General features: G+C 42.0%; 1 protein-coding gene and 1 long non-coding RNA gene across 2 annotated transcripts in view; both read right to left on the bottom strand.

Annotated features, from left to right (window-relative positions):
* The window catches only part of TSHZ2 (teashirt zinc finger homeobox 2), a 488,278-nt gene that overhangs the window by 363,599 nt on the left and 103,710 nt on the right, over positions 1-20,969 (bottom strand). The window lies entirely within an intron of this gene.
* LOC146348859 (uncharacterized) overlaps positions 4,727-20,969 on the bottom strand; it is a 97,450-nt gene continuing 81,207 nt past the window's right edge. The window contains exon 4 of the long non-coding RNA XR_014790741.1: positions 4,727-5,519. This is a non-coding gene — a long non-coding RNA (uncharacterized LOC146348859). The remainder of the gene's footprint in view (positions 5,520-20,969) is intronic.

Raw genomic sequence — 20,969 nt, 5'->3', positions numbered from 1 at the left:
GCCAAAGTAGTACTTTAACCACAAGCCAATCCCTGTGGCAGCTGAGATCTATTGTTTGCATTTCTAGGCTTCGAAAGAATTCAGAAATCTGAAATGTTTTCACAAATCAGGGTTTTACTTCTTTTATTTTCAAATGCTGTTCAGGTAATTTAATTTCACGTCACACTACCAGTTTCTGTCCAAGCTATCAAGACAATGATTTTTTCCTCCCTTCCGCTAATGAACATCAGGTGTTCAGTCTTTTATTTCGTCTCAAATTAAGATTGTCCTTTTGAAATTTCTTTAGAGCCCAAGGTCTAAGGTCTGTTTCTTTTCTCAATTTTTTTTGTTGCTTGCTGCTGTCTGTGATTCACTTTTATCAAGAACAATATTTGATGTGACATTCTAGGAAGGGCTTTTAAAGCATACATTTCATTTTCCCTGCCAAAAACATTTTTCAAATCTTATTTAAAAAAATAAAATAAACAAATCCACAAGGACAAAAACAACTAATTTCCCTCTTCTTGCTTGGAAATATACTGTGTATCTAAGAAAGCAAATGGACATGGACCAAGATTTAGATAGATGCTTGGATTCATTTCCCTAAAACAGAAATGAGAATGTTTTCCTTGGTGTTATCAAGATCAAAATGGTAGATTTTGCATTACTATAGAACACTGACAATCTAGGCATTTCTGGTGTATATAAATTCTGGCATTTCATCAGCCCTCCCCCCCCTTCTATATATCATGTGTGCACATTGGACCATATCTCCCCACCCTTCAGAAGCTTTGGACTGTGATCCTTATGTTTCTTTCTTTCCTAACTAATTTTGCTTACACTGAATACATGCATTTTACAATTTAAATTGGATGAAAACCTCACACAAACAGCCAAATTGCACATTTTCAGCCATTTGCTGCACACACACACACACATGCACTGAGATGAGAATCACTACAATTATTATTGCAGCACTCTTTGCAAGGAGGGGGCAATATACAAGAAATATTTTTTTGTTTTTAAAAATAATATAAATACCCTTCCTGAGCATTTGAAAAGATCAGAATAAATTTTGCTTGGCAACCTAACTTTAGAAGGTAAAGTTTAATTTTCCAGATTGGAAGGATCTATAATTTAGCAAGCATGTTGATTCAACAGAGTTGATAAAGGTTTATCATTACTGTGACAAGCTTTCGTCTGCTTAGAACAGACTATGGTAGAAAACTGGGCAATCAATTCCCTAACAGTTTGCTGTATTCATTTGTGCATATGCCACTCATTATCAAATCAATATGTCCTAATACACTGCCAAAAATAGTTGAAAGAACCTCTGAAAATGTCTGTGCTCATCGTCTGAAAGGGAAAAATCCTGCTCTTTTCAATCCTTCCTTGAGTCTGTACTGAGTAGAATAAGAGTTTATTTGCACCAGCTTTCCGCCTGGGTTACATCACAGGAAAAGCTGATGCAAGTCACACAATATTGTAAATGGAGTCATTGCTTAGTTCTCCACATCTGGGCTTTGTGGTGGGGAACTGACTTCTTCATTAAAGAAATCCTTAAGGAGAGACTCATGTTGTGTGATGTTCCAGGTGATGTCTGAACACACCCCAGCATGCCAGATACAGTATGATTGAATCGACAGGTAGGGAGGATTCCAGCCTGCCTCTTGAAACTGAATCCTTCATCTCCACCAGATCTCTTATAGTCCTTCATGGGGAACAGTTCTTCTGTCTGCACAGAATTCCATTTCAAGTGGTGAGTTGGAGCCCTCTCCAACCTGACTTGTGACAGAGCCCAGTTTTAAATTGTGGAGGAGGGTAAATCAGGGATGTTGGAGAAATCCACAACAGAATCAAATGAGTTTGGATTTCTATCAGTCCAACCCATGGATTCCACAGCAGACCAGCTTTTCATGAGTTGCATGGATTCCACGGACTTGTGGACTGTTCTTTAAAAAAAAAAAAAAAAAAAAAACTTTCTGGAATTTTATGAAAATTTAGTCATAGAAAAATGCATACAATTAAAATCACTGGCTAAAAAATGTGCATTTCTCCATAGGCTAAAGCATGAAAATGCACATTTTGGGGGGATTTGCACATTTGGGGGGATTTTTCGTAAGTTCAAATTTGCGTAAATTCAGGAAACTGGGGGAAAAATCCAATTCTGTCAATGAGCAGATGATAGAATGAAAGGCACCTGGCAATCCATGAAATGCAGATAGAACAGATTTTACAAAATCCATCCATCCCTAGGGTGAATGGATAGAAATTTTAGAATTATTGTGGAATTATAGTGAAATATTTAATCAGGGTCATTCCAAATTGGGCCATAGGGATTTTGCTGATGACTCCAGCGCCCACCCCCACCCCCACCTCCACCACATTGGTTTTACGTCTAGGAACTTACAAGCAATTTAATCATTGCATCCAATGGTCCATTTGCTTCAAGAGGAACAAATCTGACAAACAAATTTTGATGAGAGAAAGGAACTTTTTAGTTGAGTTGTTTGTAACGTAGACATCAATGCAACATAAGAAAATAGCACAATTGATTAAGATTTGAAACCGTCGGCAAATGAAACTCCCTTAAAGCCCATAAAGTTTTGAAGTCTCCCCTAGTATTATGTAGCAGATACACTTGATGCAATCAGCATGTTCTACACAGGTAATTACTTTTACTACTAATGGTACCTCCCACTCAGTGCGAAAGATAAGAGGTTCCAACGCTACTTAATCACAATGCTTCATTATTGCTCCACCACCTACTGAGTAAAACAATTCGCTTGCTCTATTCAGTGACTCTCACAAATGAGAAAAATTTATTAACATGTGAGCCAAATAGCACACACTTAATCTGCAAGTGGAGGATGTTTGAGACTGCACTATTGAAAAATACAATGCAAAGTTGGAAGGATTTATCTTTAGGTCCTGTTTTTTGACAGCACTGGATTATTATTATTTTTAAGGCAAGACTGCCACCCCAAATAAATAAACAATAAATTAGAAGAAATAGGAGCAGCCACAACCATGATGATTTACCGCTTTCATTATTTTTGTGTAATCCTTCTTAAGCTTTCCTTGGATAGAAAACAAAATATTCATACGAGATGTACATTGTCTTGCCACTGGCCAATTGCAAAGTTGTTTTTCATGGGGAATCTGATGAAGTAGGTTCCTGCCTACAAAAGCTCAGGCCACCCTAAACCGCAAGAAACCAGTTGGTTTATTAGGATCAAGATGATTGCTCTCTGGCCACAATCCAAAGGGACATGCACATGTGAGAGGGACAGTGAGTGCAAGTGGAACTTTGGAATATCCCATCTGGTCAAACTAAACCCATTTTGTTAGATGTTGTGAAGGTAGAGAAAACAATGTCAGTTTAGGAGTTGTTTCAAGGGTTGGAAACTTAGAGATACTGGCACTGAAGGACATACTCCGTCATAGAGCTGGCATGTGCAAAGCAGTTGACAGCAAGCACCATAGAACCCTGTTTCATCCCTCCCACTATATTCGTTCTGCAGTATCTTGGCAGTATCGGGAACTACAGAGCTGTGCAGACATCACATATACTCATCTGCCAAAGGTAGAAACTGGAAATGCCAGTGGTGACTGAAGCAGGCCTATACCCAACTGTCCACGATAGGATGGATTGTGCACTATGCCTCCACCCAAATATCCCTGTTGAATATTACTTTGATGCGTCTTGTGATTCTTAGGCAGGTCTGTTTCTTTTTATTTCAAATTCTGATTAAAAAAATAAAAAAAATAAAAAAACAACTATCCTGTAGTGGTACATTTTGAAATTATTTGTATAAACTAGTGGGTACATAATATATTCTAAACAATCAAGGCATTAATCAACCAGTCAAAGTATATTTTATGCAGAAAAATAAATAGTGCAATTATTGGAAAGAATCATGTCCTATAGCCCAATAAATGTACAGCCTGATCCTATGCAGAGTTAGGCAGACCTAAGCCCATTGAAATCAATAGCCTTAAGTATGCGTTACTCTGCATAAACTGGAGCCTTAACTATGCACATCTCTCTCTTTTTTAACTAATCAAATGGGAAGAGGGAATTGTTTTGTCGGAATGGAACAAAACTTCCATTCTGTGTACTGTTGAAACGTTCGCTGTCCTTTGGAAAAACACTCCCCATTACTTTTAAACCCCTTGGCATATAGTAATTGTTCACCAATGTGTCAAGCTACTACTAATTTAAGGACTGTCAGGAATATATCTCAAGCATTTGCTTCTTCCACTCATTGACTCGAGAGAGAAAAACACGCCCACTTGTCAATTACAGGAAGTAGAATCTTTTGTTCTGAATCTGTGTAAACAGAGAAAAAAAAGGCTTATTTTCTCGGTAACAACTGTTTTTGAAAACCTATATAAATGTTTATGCGAACTATCCTGCTACAGCATCTCACATAAGCAATAAAGAGCAAGTGCGTAAAAAACAATCTGTGTGGTACTTGTTGGCAATAAATGTATATTCTGAAGGAGCCATATATCCAGCTGTGAATTATTCCCTCACAGAGGTCTGACCTCAAAACATTTAAATGTTACATAGTAAATCAAAATGATATACTTCAGTGATCCATGGATTATTCCCTCATTTCCATGTGATGCTAAGCATATAGATCAGCAAAGGATTATGCGTTGGTATGGAAATAAGCAAGCAAGCAGGTAAAAGGTATAGGCACAGAGGTGCAGGATAAAGCTCATCCAGGGGGATATATATGAGTGGACATAACTTTTTCACTGGTTTTTATTGCTCCTCTTCAAACAGCCTGACAGTAAACATGTCTCTCTGATGCAGAAGAAGATATACAAAATTAGTTCCCAGTGGCAACTGGTACTTTAAAGAAAGGCTGTGTACTGTTGAAATGACTCTCAGCAGTTCAGTTTATCTTCAACTGAAATTGCCATTTCCAACACTCTTTAGTTCCTTCCTCCAAAATGTTGGCAATGTTCAAAAAGGTGTGGTTGTGTTCCTTGCCATGCCCTGGTGCTTTCATCACACTGTGGCGCTGTTACAAAATGGTGTCATCATTCTGTGCTGTGATTGGTGGTTACAGTGCAAACAATGGTGCATAAAGCAATGAAGCTTACAGATACAGATACTGTAGACATTTCAGAAGAAGAGCCAGCAAAGGAGGTGTGGGGAGAACAGGGGAAATGGGGGCTAAGCAGAAGTTTGGAAGTTCAGAAATGGGTTTTGTTTTGTTTTTTTAAAGGTGGGTTTAATACTACCGTACTTTAAGCATACATTTTTTAAAAGGCACGCTCCTGAAGTTCTCACAAATGCAAACTTGTTGCCGAAATGAAGGACATTTGCCTTGGCAAATTAGGGTCATGATAACCATCTTGATGCTGAACAAGTAATTCTCACTGCAAAAAGCAATGAAATGGGTAAGATCACATCTGGAGTCTTGTTTTCAGTTCTTGACTCTGCAGATCAATAAACATGTAGATGAGGTGGAATGGATTCACAGGATTGCTTCGAAGATGACAAAGGGTCCAGAAGGAGAATCCTGTGGGGAAAGGTTAAAAGAACTGGAGGTCATGTGTGCACAATTCACCCAGCTGATGCGATCCTCCTAGCTGGGCGGAGGACTACACAAGGAGTCACTCAGCTCACGCAACACGCAAATCATGTGGTATCAGATGTGGCACTCTTAAGATTTGATCCTGACCCATATTTCATGGGCTCGATTGTTTTAACTGGACTTCTCTCTCTTCTTTAAGTAACATTATTATAAAACAATGGCCGGGTTCACATGTCACAGTAACTCAATAAAAACAAAGCAAGCGAGGGATATTGTGAGCATGGAAGTGCACGCTGCCACAATGAGAGGAATGGCTAACAAGCCCAGGGATGCTGGATTGTTTGCCATGATTAGGGATGGACAGACTCACCCGTGCCCAGCCACTGCTGCCACGCACCCCTGCTGAAGGCACTGTGTGAGCATCGTTGTAGCCCAGTGAGCATCTGACAAAGCTACGGGGCTGCCCGTCCTCCCTAGTGAACCGCCACTGTGCACAACAATGGCAGCTCGGGCACTTCCGGGTAGGTGATGTCATGTACTTGGTGGCCGTAAAGGCCCCTTTTACACAATGTTGTGTAAAGAGGGCCTTTTCAGCCTGACTTTAACATGACCTACTGGAAGCACCCGAGCTGCCATTGTTGAGCACAAAGGCGGCTCACTAGGGAGGACGGGCAGCTGCCAGGCACTCACTGAGCCGCAGGGTGTTCACTGAGCAGGTCTGTGACCACCCCGCAGTTCAGCAAGCGGGGTCCAGGAGGGCGGGCAAGGGGGAATCCATCGGACTCCACCCCCACCACCCCCATGGACTCTCACAACATCCCTAGCCACAATGTGAGAGCCAGGAATTTTGGCTTGTCCAGGGCCAGACAAGTCAGAGTTTCTGGTTCACACATCATGGCCAAAAACCCAGGGATGGAGCATCAAGAGCAATCAAGCAGTGTGAACTAGCATGCTCACTCGTTCATGACAACCCAGGATTAAAAAACAACAACCCTGGGTTATTGTCATCTGCAAACTGGGCCATTGCCTTTCTTTTTGCAATACACATCTAGCCTGGTGGTGTTCACCCTTCAAAGAACCAGGTCCCTCCTTTAACTCGGGCCTACAATATGGGGTTTGCTTTTAATGCTTTACCATATTATGTGTATCAAATGCTTTCTCTTTGTGGTGGTGGTGGTGGTGGTGAAACCATATTAGGTTGGAATGTGGCCCACTTGAGGGTCTCAACGCACCTAGTTGAAGACCTGTAATCGAGCAACTGCAATCAGGGTCTTAAAAATTATAGAAGTACAATGACGTTCTGCCTTGGTAGATCACATATTGTTCTGCAATGATGTCTTAACCAGACAAAAGATCTTTGGGGAGTCTTTTATATAGGGATGTCAGAGACTTCCCGCCATGGATCTCGGTGAGGCCAAATGCCAGTGCATTCGGCCCCCCGAAATCCGTGGTGGAACGAAGCCCCCCCCCGGCTAAATGGGCCCAGAACAGGGCACCTACCTGCTGCTGTCCATGCTGACTTGCGTAGGGGCCGCCATTTGCGTTCCCTTTTTTTTTTTGCTGTTTAAGCCTACGTAAATATTTATGTAGGCTACTACGTAAAAAAAAAAAAGGGAACGCAAATGGCGGCCCCTACGCCATTTGCGTTCCCTTTTTTCTTTTTTGCCATAGTAGCCTACATAAATATTTACGTAGGCTAAAACAGCAAAAAAAAAAGGGAACGCAAATGGCGGCCGCCGTAGCCGCTGCCATTTGCGTCTGCTGTTTTGTTTTTTGCCGTGATAGGCTACGTAAATATTTACGTAGCCTATCACGGCAAAGTACAGGGAAGTAAATGGCAGTGGCTATGGCTGCTGCCATTTGCGTCCCTGCAGGCTGCCCAGCAGCCGGATGTCTGGCTGCAGGCGGCCCTGGCCGGCGGCTCCGCGGAATCTCTGTGGAGCGGAGCCGGCCAGAGAATTTTGGGGGGAGGGAGGGAGCACCTCCCCCCCACCACGAATGTCACCCTTCGAAAAGGTAAGTGACTTTCGTACATCCCTAGTTTTATACTTCCCCAATCCCATTCTTAACCCTCAGATGTATTTTATAAACATATGTCATAAATGTGTGCTCGTTTGTGTATGCACAAAGCAGGCTGGCAAAATGCATCTAATAAAACATATTCTGGCATTACATTTGTACCACATCCAATCTCTTATGCATCTATCTGTCTTGGAAATACAAAGTATGTGCTGTTCTCATGTCATTTATTGCTATTTGTTTTCTTTATATGATTTCTTTTCAAAGTGGTGGACTTGCAGCGTAGCTTTAGGCCATCTGAGAATATAGTTACGATGAGAGGAAATCAGCAAAGCCCAACAGAACTCCAGCAACGCATCTTCTCCTAGTCCGAGTTCATAATGTTTTTGGAACTGTTTATTCTTTTCTCTGCATTAAGATTGTACTAGGAAGCAAGGAGGCTGACTAGATGCAATGAGGGAACAGTCCTCCTATGGCTTCAGTTGTTGTGTAGGATAGGGAATGTAAGCAGGCGTTGATTGTAATGCAGGGCTGAGACAAGATACATGTACTAAGATTTCCCATTCTGCACAACTGTTAAAGTACAGAAATGCTGACCTCTTTTGCCTCTGGTCAACAAGGTTGCAAGGCTGCCATTGAGAGCTTCCTTCTTTGCCTTTAAAACAAGCCTGGGCATAGGGTGGCCCTGTCCCCTGATTTATAGAGGACAGTCTTCTATTTGAAGGTGACCTCCATTTGAAGGCACCTGGGCAGCACACTGAGAAGCAGGAGAACAGGTCACCTCGTCAGTGTTCTCCACTATGGTGAGATATCTTGTATTTCTATTTAGATTATAGTTATTATTTCTAAATTTGCATCTATACATATAAATTAGCATATGCAAATGCTATGCAAATTGGTGTCCTTGTTTTTGGTGATGCTTTTACTCTTTTTTTGGTAATATGTAAGTGGCCACCCTACCTGTGAATTATGTGATCCATAGAGCTGAATGCAGCCTACCAACCATTTGTCTAGGCCCACACAGGAAGCAAATACAGGAGGTTTATCAGGTCCCCGGTGGGCCAACATACATAAAGGGGTGTGTTCAGCTATATGTTCATGGCAGTATGACTTTTAGCTGGATTGAGGCAATTGTGCTTTATGAATTTGGGCATTCCTTTGAGTATTCATAATACAGATTTACTCAGAACTGTATCAATGATAAATAAACTACACAAATAATAAAAATCTATCCAAATTACCCCATTTACATAATGCATTCTAACTGCAGAATTTGTCTGCAAGTCTTGCATGCAATTCAACTTAAATTCCATTGACTTCAGCCCAGCTATATGGAGGATTGCAGCCTTGTTCAGCTCAAAACTCTATATTTCATCTATGACCTAGTTGTATGTAACAACTACCCAGAGTACGGGCTGTGTATGGTTTGTTGTTGAATCATGGGTTGTTGTTATGTGCAAATCCAGAACTATGAGTTGTTAATTATGGACAACCCAGAGTTCACAACCCAACAACAAATTATGAGTTCTCTTCCTCGGTTGTTCATGGCTAGCAATGCATAGTTAATCCATAGTGCAAGGTTTGCAAGTAATGACAACCCACGATTCAACAGCAACCCACTATTAATGACAACCCATACTCAACCCACACCCTGGGTTGTTGTTACAAGCGAGCCAAGCCTATGTGTTTCTGGGAATTTTGCCAGTAGGGTCATTCCTTCCATTGGGTGATTAAAATTCAAACCAGTAAGATATTTACACTACCAGTAGCATACAACTCGCACATCAGAGTGTACCCCTGCCAATGGCAGCAATACATCGTTGTATGGATGTGTCTATATTTTCATTTGAATTTGGCTGGTTTACATCAGTTTAAAAAAATGTGGTGATGGTTGGTTGACAGCTAAAAAGTGAGATGATACAGTGCTTTTCATCCTGGTCTATTTGCTCTTAATAAAATAAATAATAATAATTAAATCAGTAAGTACACTAAAAATTCATTGTGCATAAGGGACTCCAGCCCCCTGATTCCGCAACACTCGAGGAGTAAAAACCTTCATAAATCTCTCACGGTTCAAAAGGCATCCATCATTGCCTTTTGCCCCATACAAGGGATGATAAATAACTTGCATTCTCAGTGCAGCCCCATTATGTATTCCAAGCTAGGTGAACTATGAGATAAGACATTTATCCTTCTCGTGAGGATATCTGTTCATATTTTTGCACTGCTTGGAAGGAACGTACGGATCTGAATGACGACTGATGATGATTAATGTATTATTCTACACAGCAATATGGTTTCATTTGTGCTGCATTGTTACAAGTAAAATGTGATCAAGTTGCAACAGTTTTGTGTGTGTATGTGTGTGGAAAACTTGAAAAATAGAATCAGAAAAAAATTAACCATACATACATACAAAAATTAAGTTTTCTATTATTGTCCACAACCACAACTCAACTACATTTTTGATGATTGGTTTTGCTTGCCTACAGGCTGAGAATGTGGCTGCATTGGTTAATAACCAGTTTTACTTAACTTGTGCTTCTTGTTAGTGAAATGTGGAAAATGAAATACTCACTTTTTAATGAAGTTTCCTCCAAGAAATTAATAATGTTATGGGCAAGCTAAAAGACGACTTTATACATGGACTTCACCAGATGGTCGACACCAAAATCAGATTGACTTAGGGATGGCGGAGAATTTCTCCCCGAAACTTCGGGGGGCCGAGCGCCAATGTGTTCGGCCCCCCGAACAAGTTTCGGGGAGAAATTCTCCGCCCCCCCGCCCCCCGCACCCCCCCCCGGGACGGGACTTACCTTTGCCGAATGTCCTTCCCGGCGGCGGGTCCAGCCGGCGGTTCGGCGGGTGTTCGTCCGGGGCAGGAGCGGCAGCCGGTCTTTTGACCGGCTGCCGCTGCCGCCATTGCAATAAAAGAAAAAAAAAAAAAACCACCCCTGTGATAGGCTACGTGACGATTAACGTAGCCTATCACGGCTAGATCTGCAAAGTCAGCCATGATAGGCTACGTAAATCGTCACGTAGCCTATCATGGGTGACATTAAAAAAAAAAAAAAGCGCATACGGATAATGGCGGCCCCCATAGGGAGCCGCCATTCCCGTTCCTTATTTGGTCGCCGTAGTCTACGTAAAGATTTACGTAGACTACAGCGACCAAATAAGGAACGCGAATGGCGGCTCCCTATGGGGGCCGCCATTTGCGTACGCGCTTTTTTTTTTTTTTAAAGTCACCCGTGATAGGCTACGTGAGGATTAACGTAGCCTATCATGGCTGACTTTGCAGATCTAGTTGTGATAGGCTACGTTAATCGTCACGTAGCCTATCACGGGGGCGTTTAAAAAAAAAAAACTTTTGAGTTCGCGGCCGGGCGAGGCGAGGCGCCTCCTCCCTGGCCTGAATTTCGGCTGGGTGAGGCGGGAAGCCTCCCCACCCGGCCTGAACTTCGCGGGGGGAGCAGCGAAGCGCCTCCCCCCCACCGCGAACAAGCTTCGAGGACAGGTAAGTGACTTTCATCCACCCCTAGATTGACTACATCCTTTGTAGCCAAAAGTGGCGGACATCTATACAGTTGGTAAAAACAAGACCTGGAGCTGATTGTAGTTCAGATCACGAACTTCTTATTGTACAATTTAGAATCAGACTAAAGAGAATAGGGAAGACCCACAGATCAGTTAGATATGAGCTCACTAATATTTCTAATGAATATGCAGTGGAGGAGAAGAATAGATTTAAGGGACTAGATTTAGTAGATAGGGTCCCGGAAGAACTATAGACAGAAGTTCGCAACATCGTTCAGGAGGCGGCAACAAAAAACATCCCAAAGAAAAAGAAAACCAAGAAGGCAAGATGGCTGTTTGCTGAGACACTGGAAGTAGCCCAAGAAAGAAGGAAAGCAAAAGGTAACAGTGATAGGGGGAGATATGCCCAATTAAATGCAAAATTCCAGAGGTTAGCCAGAAGAGATAAGGAATTATTTTTAAACAAGCAATGTGCGGAAGAGGAAGAAGAAAATAGAACAGGAAGGACAAGAGACCTCTTCCAGAAAATTAGGAACATTGGAGGTAAATTCCAGGCAAAAATGGGTATGATCAAAAACAAAGGTGGCAAGGACCTAACAGAAGCAGAAGAGAGCTAGAAAAGGTGGCAAGAATATATGGAAGATCTGTATAGGAAGGATAATATTGGGGATAGATTTGACGGTGTGGTCAGTGAGCTAGAGCCAGACATCCTGAAGAGTGAGGTTGAATGGGCCTTAAGAAGCATTGCTCATAACAAGGCAGCAGGAGACAACAGTATCCCAGCTGAACTGTTTAAAATCTTGCAAGACGATGCTGTCAAAGTGATGCATGCCATACATATGCCAGCAAATTTGGAAAACACAAGAATGGCCATCAGATTGGAAAAAATCAACTTATATCCCCATACCAAAAAAGGGAAACATTAAAGAATGTTCAAACTATCAAACAGTGGCACTTATTTCACATGCCAGTAAGGTAATGCTCAAGATCTTGCAAGGTGGACTTCAGAAATTCATGGAACGAGAATTGCCAGATGTACAAGCTGGGTTTAGAAAAGGCAGAAGAACTAGAGACCAAATTGCCAATATCCACTAGATAATGGAGAAAGCCAGGGAGTTTCAGAAAAACATCTATTTCTGTTTTATTGACTATTCTAAAGCCTTTGACTGTGTGGATCATAACAAATTGTGGCAAGTTCTTAGTGGTATGGGGATACCAAATCACCTTGCCTCCTGAGGAATCTGTATAACAACCAAGTAGCAACGGTAAGAACAGACCACGGAACAACGGACTGGTTTAAGATTGGGAAAGGAGTATGGCAGGGTTGTATACCCTCACCCTCCCTATTCAACCTGTACAGAGAACACATCATGCGACGTGCTGGGCTTGATGAAGCCAAGGCTGGAGTTAAAATCGCTGGAAGAAACATTAACAATCTCAGATATGCACATGATACCAACTTTGATAGCTGAAAGTGAGCCGGAGCTGAGGAACCTCATGACGAAGGTGAAAGAAGAAAGTGCAAAAGCTGGGTTACAGTTAAACCTCAAAAAAACCAAGATTATGGCAACCAGATTGATTGATAACTGGCAAATAGAGGGAGAAAACGTGGAGGCAGTGACAGACTTTCTAGACGCAAAGATTACTGCAGACGCTGCCTGCAGCCAGGAAATCAGAAGAAGTTTACTTCTTGGGAGGACAGCAATGACAAATCTTGATAAAACAGTTAAGAGCAGAGACATCACACTGACAACAAAGGTCCGCATAGTTAAAGCAATGGTATTCCCTGTAGTAACCTATGGCTGCGAGAGCTGGACCATAAGGAAGGCTGAGCGAAGGAAGATAGATGCTTTTGAACTGTGGTGTTGGAGGAAAATTTTGAGTGCCTTGGACTGCAAGAAGATCAAACCAGTCCATACTCCAGGAAATAAAGCCAGACTGCTCACTTGAGGGAATGATATGAAAGGCAAAACTGAAGTCCTTTGGCCACATCATGAGAAGACAGGATACCCTGGAGAAGATGCTGATGCTCAAGAAAGTGGAAGGCAAAAGGAAGAGGGGCGGACCAAGGGCAAGATGGATGGATGATATTCCGGAGGTGATGGACTCGAGCTTGGGGGACCTGGGGGTGGCGATGGCCGACAGGAAGCTCTGGCGTGGGCTGGTCCATGAAGTCATGAAGAGTCAGAAGCGACTGAACGAATAAACAACAACAAAAAAGTCCTATCTAGGGGTTGAGCCAAAAACCTCTTTTTATGTTTTGTTTCATGAGTGCCGAAAAGCTGGTTTTGGTGATTTTGGGAGGATTAATTGCAAACACATTCACAATGATATTATTGGCTCTATTTTCCTTTCATCCTCCTTCCCCCCCTTCCTTTTCTCAGCTTCATTTGTCCATGCTGCTGTTTGCTTGGCTTTGGTGTGATTTTACAAGTTATGTCAGACATAACATGATGGGATCATCAACAGAATCATGTGAGTTGCCGCAGCCAGTGAGATTAAATGGCAGTGTGGACAAATGAAGCCGAGTGTGGTGGTGACAAAGAAAAAGGAGGAAAATGGAGATGGAAGAAGTAGAGACCCAGAGAAGAAAAGGAAACCAAACAGCATTGAAACTGTAGAAATGTTTGGCATTACCAGAGTATTTTCTAGTAATTTGTTTAGCTGCATTCTTTCAAAGGGAATATCAAAATGAAAGAATATTCAGCACAACTCTGTCATTCCTATCACACAATTTTTATGAGAAATATAGTGGAGACACCAAATTCTCCTTGGATACTAAGATGTTCCAGAAGGAAACACAGATTAATGGTTTAATTCAATATAATTAAGCCATGAGAGAGGGTCTCTACCTTATACATTCCAGTGCTGGGGAATGCTTGATATGTATGCGTACGCAAAATTATCTTCAGTTATCAAATGATGTTATGCATTTATATTTCTTAACAGGGAAATGACTGAGACAGTCCATGCTTGCATGGAACTTCATGTGCATATCAGAGCCTTGGTGAAATTTGGAACTTACCCAGCCTTTTGTCTGTCTTTAGCTTGTGCCAGGGTGTCTTGAAATGCTGATACCTTAGCTGCACTTTTTACCAAATTAAAATTGGAGGTGCATTTTCCCCTGACACCCCAAATTGTTTAATTTTTGAGTGTGTAAGAAAACCAGCCATCTCCAGAAGAGCACATACTGTGTATTTCTGTAGGAGTAACTGCTCTGGCTATGCCCCTTCGGAGAGTAGATAATCCTGCTGCATCTCTATAAGAGTTTGTCCATGAGCCTTTCCACTACATGTTCAGTGAACATACAAGGGGGAGTGGGATCATGCCCATGGGCCAGATCTCCTGGGGCCACAAGTATGGTTTTGCTGAGAAAAGGCCCTATGATTGGTCCTATGATCATGGCCAGCAGGCATAGTCTGCTCCCCTCTCAAACACTCACTTAATGTGTATGTCTGTGCATGTGTATGAGTCCTTGTGTGCATAGCCCTTTTATTGGGAGTGGCTGAATCATCCAATCACATCCAATGCATAGAAGCGGCACTAAGAAGCTAGGGATGTATAGATCAGGAAAACTTGAGCTTGCTGCGGTTTCCTGATTTCCAGCTCCAAGGTCATTCTTACTTGTGTCCATTGTTTTCCACCCCTTCTTGTGTGAGAATCCATGCACACTTTCATGCACATTCTTCAAGATATACTCATCAATTGTACAGATTTTTGAAATGGATGCATTTTCTCCCATTGGTTACAGAAAGTTTGGGCACATTTTTGAAATGTATACATCCTTCAAACACATTTTGGGGTGGTGTGACTTGCATTGCAAGCTCAGAATTGTATGGACTTCGACCACAGATTGCATGCGGGGCGTCATTCAGACCCAGGAAGTGTGAATTGGATAAATTCTGGTCAAAAATGGACTGAAATTACATCCTACGCCAACCTCCATGGAAGCTGATTACAAGGAGGAAAGTCCATAGCTGCATATCATTCAGAGTTGCATCAGGCAGACTCCTCTGTAGGTAAGTCCTTTGGACTCAGGGGAGCACTTAGTTATTTAATACATTTACTTCTCACAGCATCCACTTTGGGAATTACTGAGTCATGTATTTAACTGCATTTACTTTTAAGTCATAACCTTCTGCTCTCTGTGTTTTTGTTCCCTGTGTTTGGAACAGTTGTCTCAATCTATCAAGTCAACTCCCTTTCCTGCAGATCCCTTTCAGAGCCTTTTCTTAAGCAAAACCCATTTCTTTGCAAAGCTTTCACTCCAGTGGTGCTACTCCCATATTCACTCCAGTGGCGCAGGCACAGACACTCTCCCAGCTGCCTTGCACCAACATATTTTAATAGCTCCACATCTTCCCCCCTTTTGTCCACGAATTTCTCGACAAGGGACGCATAAGCCTGACAGACTCTGCAACACTTGGCTCATGTCAATTCAAGTCAGCTTCTTTGGCGTGCTTGTTTAGTACAGTCTCACTGCTGTCCACAGGCACTGCCAAGGTACAGTATATGAAATAAGTTCCAAAATGGGGCTCAGGGGACTTGTGAGAACTCTGTATTTCAAAGACAGGATTCTGGACACTGAACAGGCTTGGGAGAGAATGGATATTTGGGGAAGGGAAAAAAATGATCTCCATGGCTTTGACCCTGCAAATGTTAATTTTGAAAGCACATGCCTGATGTATTTTCAGTTCACACAGCATGAAATCCTCCAACACAGAAGGAGGGAATCCATCCCAGCCATGGACTAAGTCACCTGGAACACTGATGTTCTGTGTTCAGGAGATTCATACTGGGTGGCCATGTGTCCTGTTTTACAGTGGGCAATCCTCTGTTTGAAGGCATGCTCTATTTCAAGGGCTCTCCAGTCCAAGTCTAGTTTAAAAATAAGAAGGAGAAGCCTTCAGGTTGCCTATCAACAGTTAACCCCTGGGCAGCAGACTGAGCAAGCACACAGGTCACCTGGTCATAGTCATCCCCAGTATGGGGCACTGTCTTGTATTTCTATTAAAATTATGGTAAGTATTTCCAAGTCCACATCTGTGTCAACAAATTAGCATACGTAAATTTTATGCAAAGCAATGTCCTCTTTTTGCATAATGTGTCAGTGGCCACCCCTTGATTCATGTAAAGTTCAGCAACATGAATTAATAGGACGGTTGCTAACAGCAGCCAAATTTCAACTGACTTCACAGCGGAAATGCCTCCAGTACCATCTATTAAGGGATGGTTTGACAACACATGGCAATTGCTTATAATGGACAAAATATCTTTCTAAATCAGGGCTGCTTTGCACCCTAAGTTCAAGGATGATTTCTTGGGGAAATGGTTCCTGGTTTGGGTATATGTTGACTTGACAAAAGGAATGTGTAAAAGGCCTGCTAAATTCAATCCAGTATGCCTGTGTGTGTTTGCAATGAGTGATTAATTCAGCCTCATTGCAAATGAAACGTTTGGTGCCCTCCAGATGTTATGGATTACAGCCCCCATCAGCCCCAACCAGCATGACCAATGGTCAGGAATGCTGGGACTTGTAGCCTAAAATATCTGGATGGATCTAGGTTGGGGAAGGCTGCAGCACACCAATTTGCTTGTGAAAATTTCCTTTATGTAAATACAAAGGAAGATGGCAATGAGATGCAAGTTGCATGATAAGATTTGTCTCAAAAGAACAAATTCACTAATCTTGGCTTGGTTGGGCTCTGGATCCACAGCGTCCAAATTTACTGCAAGTGTGTTTTCCAGAAGAGACAGGAGGAAGACTACATGCAACATTTTTAGAGTAGTGGCAGGGCAGTTTAGAGTGCCCTCATCACATTTTAACATAAACATAGCCTTTTCTCTCCTTGGGCACATCGAGAGACCATTTCTGTAACCATTTCTGTACGTTGGCAGTGTGCGGTTCAGTTTGAACTGGGGAAACTCATGTGCCTGTGCCTGTGATGTCACCAATGCATTTCTCTCTCTTCCAGTCTCTAGAGCAGTTTTGCAATGAATTTATAATGAATGAATGCATAAATGAATACATGTACACGTGCCACTTTAAAAGAAGGAAGGATGGATAACCTGTCTGAAGCATGCAAGGAGGAGCAAGACCAAGAGCTGGATGAGCGTTCGACTTGCTGGCATGTATATCTGTAATTCAGATTGCACAGCCAGGCTCACACTATGGGTAAAGATCCCACTGTCACTGCTGTTTAAATACAATGCCTGCCTCCACCCATGGTTTACTTGCTCTATTTTCCCTTCCCCCTTCACCATGATTTTGAGTTATTCTACATTCTCTTAAATCCTAAGGTCAGACACAGGAGGCCCTCTTCATGCAATATTTTCATTGTGTGCAGATCAGAATTGCAGATCCGTGACCATCGCACTACACCTTTCTTTTCTATTATTATTATTATTAAATTTATTAATCGCCCATCTGGCTGGTCACCCAGCCACTCTGGGCGATGCACAACATACCACAAAACAATTTAAAACAATAAAATTCTACCATAATTTGTTTTTTTTAAATACCCTAACCCACGCCGAATGCCTGCCTGAACAACCACGTTTTTAATGCATGACGGAAGCTCATTAAAGAGGGGGCATGACGGAGTTCCCTAGGGAGGGAGTTCCACAGAGTGGGGGCCACCACAGAAAAGGCCCTCTCCCTCGTCCCCACCAGTCTAGCTGTCCTGGCTGATGGGACAGAGAGAAGGCCATCCGAGGCTGATCTTGTTAAGCGGCCTGTCTGGTGTTGCTGGAGGCGCTCCTTAAGATAGGCTGGGCCGGAACCATATAGGGTTTTAAAGGTCAAAACCAACACCTTGACTTTGGCCCGGAAAATAACTGGTAACCAGTGCAACTCCTTCAGCACTGGAGTGATGTGATCTCGCCGGCGATCTAGTAGATGTGATCTAGGTGAAGAATGTGATGTGGATCTAGGTGAAGAAGAAGAATGAATTGAGAGTAAATGTATAATAATTGCCTTGCTGGGTCAGATCATTGCCTGTCTAGCCCACTACTTTGTTTCCATCAGCAGTTAGCTAGAAGCAACCTTCTCAAGCCAGAAACTTAGCATGTTGATTATCTGAATTATCACCTATCTCAGGTGATCTTATCAATTGGCCCTAAGGTTTGTGAAGCCAGAGGAATAGAGTGAGGTGAACTGAAAGCTGGAACACTGCAACGTGAGGAGGTAAGAAAGGCAAGTTAACACCAAAGCCTATGATTACACTAGTACACATTTTTGGGATTGGGGTATTGCTGCCTTTCTCCATCTTGTTTTTCCTTGAACAAAGAACTGCAATTGAATTCAATGCACAGTATTAATTCCCATGTGGGAAAGCTTTATACTTTATGTTCAAAAGTACTATTTTGATGAATGGTGCCATTAAGATCCAGAATCCCTTGAATCTGCCCTCTTTTCAAAACAGCCCTGAAAATGTGACAAATTTACTCAAATACTAATAAGCAAAACCACATTGTTTATGGGGATGGAGAGGCAGGGTGAAAGTTCTCAGTTGAGTCAAGGGTTTAATACATTGTTTTAATACATTTAAGAATCGCGAACAACCTCTCTGCCCTTTGGATGGAACATCAACTTCACTACACTGTGGTATTATATTTTTCACATGCATGCCATTGCACTGAATTTCAGTCCTAAAAATATGGACTAGAAGACAATTACATTTTTTTTGCAGGTCCTAAATATAATTTTCCCAATATTTAAGGCTAATGGTTGCTAGAATCAGAATAAATAGATTGTCTTTAGTATAATAACACCACATATTACATTCCCCCTTTTCATATATGCCATTCCTAACTAGTGCCAAACCTTGTTTTATGTAACACATTTTCATGTGTTGAAAAATGCCTCCTGTTTTGTGAGGGTTTAAAAAAAAAATTAACACTTGTTGCAAACACTTTCACGTTTGTATTTATTACTTATTATTTTATTTAAAATATGTATATCCCTCCTTTTTATCATGCTGATTCACACGGGAGTTAACAATACGCAATCACAATAAAACATTAAAATGAGAGCAGTTATCACAACAATTAAAACAGACAACAGATGATGACAGGGTAAAAATAGCAGCACCATTGAATTAGATGAAAAGCGGAGACTAATATCAGCCTCTTTCTAAAGGATCATCAGCGAATGGTCAAGGGAAGGACATCCCACAGACAAGATGCCACGACTGAAAAGGTTCTGGTCCTTGTTCCCACCCTCCTTTGTTGAGAAGGTGTGGGCACTCTAAGCAGTGCCTTTGACAACAATCTCAGACTAGAGTGGCTGCATATAAGTTGCCAAAAGAGATGAAATGCATCACCAAAAACAAGGACAAAAGAGGACACCAATTCACCTAAGGTTTGCATATGCGACTTTACATGTATAGATGCAAATTGAGAAATTATTATTACTTAAATAGAATAATAGTACATTTCACCATAGTGTGGAAGACTGAGTAGGTGACCTGTGTGCCTGCCAGTTCAGTCTCCTGTTCAGGTGCTAACTGTTGAGGGCAACAGTTCTCATGGGTCTTTATCTTTAAACCAGAATTGCACAGGACAGCCCTTCGATAGAGGACACCTTCAAATAGAGGGCAGTCCTCTGGGAGCCCTTCAAACAGAGGACTGTCCTCTGTAAAAGAGGACACATGGACAGCCAAGGTCTGACATGGTTGTGTGGATGCAGGTGGTCCTTCAGGTACTCTGGTCTTTAGCCATTTAGGTCTTTGAAGGTTAACCCCGGAACTTTGAATTATGTTCAGAAACAGATTTAACAGTTTGGCAGCCATTGTGGTTCTTTTAGAACTGGCAAGAAATGTACCCTGATGCTCAAGCCACAGTTAGCAACAAGCTGCTCCATTTTGCATCAGTTGTACTTTCCAGACAGCACCATGGAGTGTACTTTGCAGTTGCCCAGTTATCAGGACATGGATAACTGTGTCCAGGCCAACTTTTTCCAGGAATGGCAACAGCTGTGAATTAACTGAGGCTGATTAAGTGCTGGGGGCCACAGAGTTTACCTGAGCATCCATCTACTAGTACTCTCAAACTACAAACACGGTGCTTTACAGCAATCCTGCCTATGACAGTTTGAATCCCAATTCCTTAGTCAACTGTATCACCAATCAAACAGAAGCTCAGTCTTAGATGGACCAAGCTTCAAGTTCCAACGTTGCTCTTCCCAGCACAATTTTTCTTCTATCGGCTCTGGTGGCCCATATGCTTTGGCAATAATTTTGAAATGTTATGGCTGATGTGATGACATAATGTATACTCACATACAAAAGAACACAGCAACCATTCAGTTTGAGCAGCTGTGTGGGCAAATGACTCTGAGGACTGTGAGGGCACAGAAGAGAAGGCTGAGGGGAGGACATGATAGTACTCTTCAAACTCATGAAGGACTGTCACACAGAAAAGGGCAAAGACCTGTTCTCTGCTGCCTCAGAGTCAGATTAGGTAGTATGCCTAGACTAGATTTAAGGGGCTTAGGTAGGGTGGCCACTTAAGCATTGTTGAAAGAGAGAAAATGTATCAACAAAAAAGAAGTTGAGAGAGAGCATCAATTTGCATAATATTTCATATGCTAATTTATATGTATAGATAACATTTTAGAAATAATAACTATATGGAAAAAGATAATACATTTCACTATAGTGGGGAAGTCTGTGACCAGGTGACCTGTGTGCCTGCTCTGTCTTCTATCCGGGTGCTACTGTTGATGGGCAACTTCAAGGCCCCTGCTCACCCTTCTTATGATTCTTTATCTTGAAACTGGACTTGGAATGGACAGTCCTTTAAGTAGAGGACGGTCCTCTGACAGCTCCTCATATAGAGGGTTGTCCTCTGTAAAGTAGAACACCTGGCTACTCTAGT

This window comes from Heloderma suspectum, chromosome 4, assembly GCF_057233095.1.
Source record: "Heloderma suspectum isolate Gila_16-S chromosome 4, 16-S_ref, whole genome shotgun sequence".
Classification (NCBI taxonomy): domain Eukaryota; kingdom Metazoa; phylum Chordata; class Lepidosauria; order Squamata; family Helodermatidae; genus Heloderma; species Heloderma suspectum.
The sequence above is the reverse complement of the archived record's forward strand: the minus strand, read 5'-3'. Positions and strand labels throughout refer to the sequence as shown.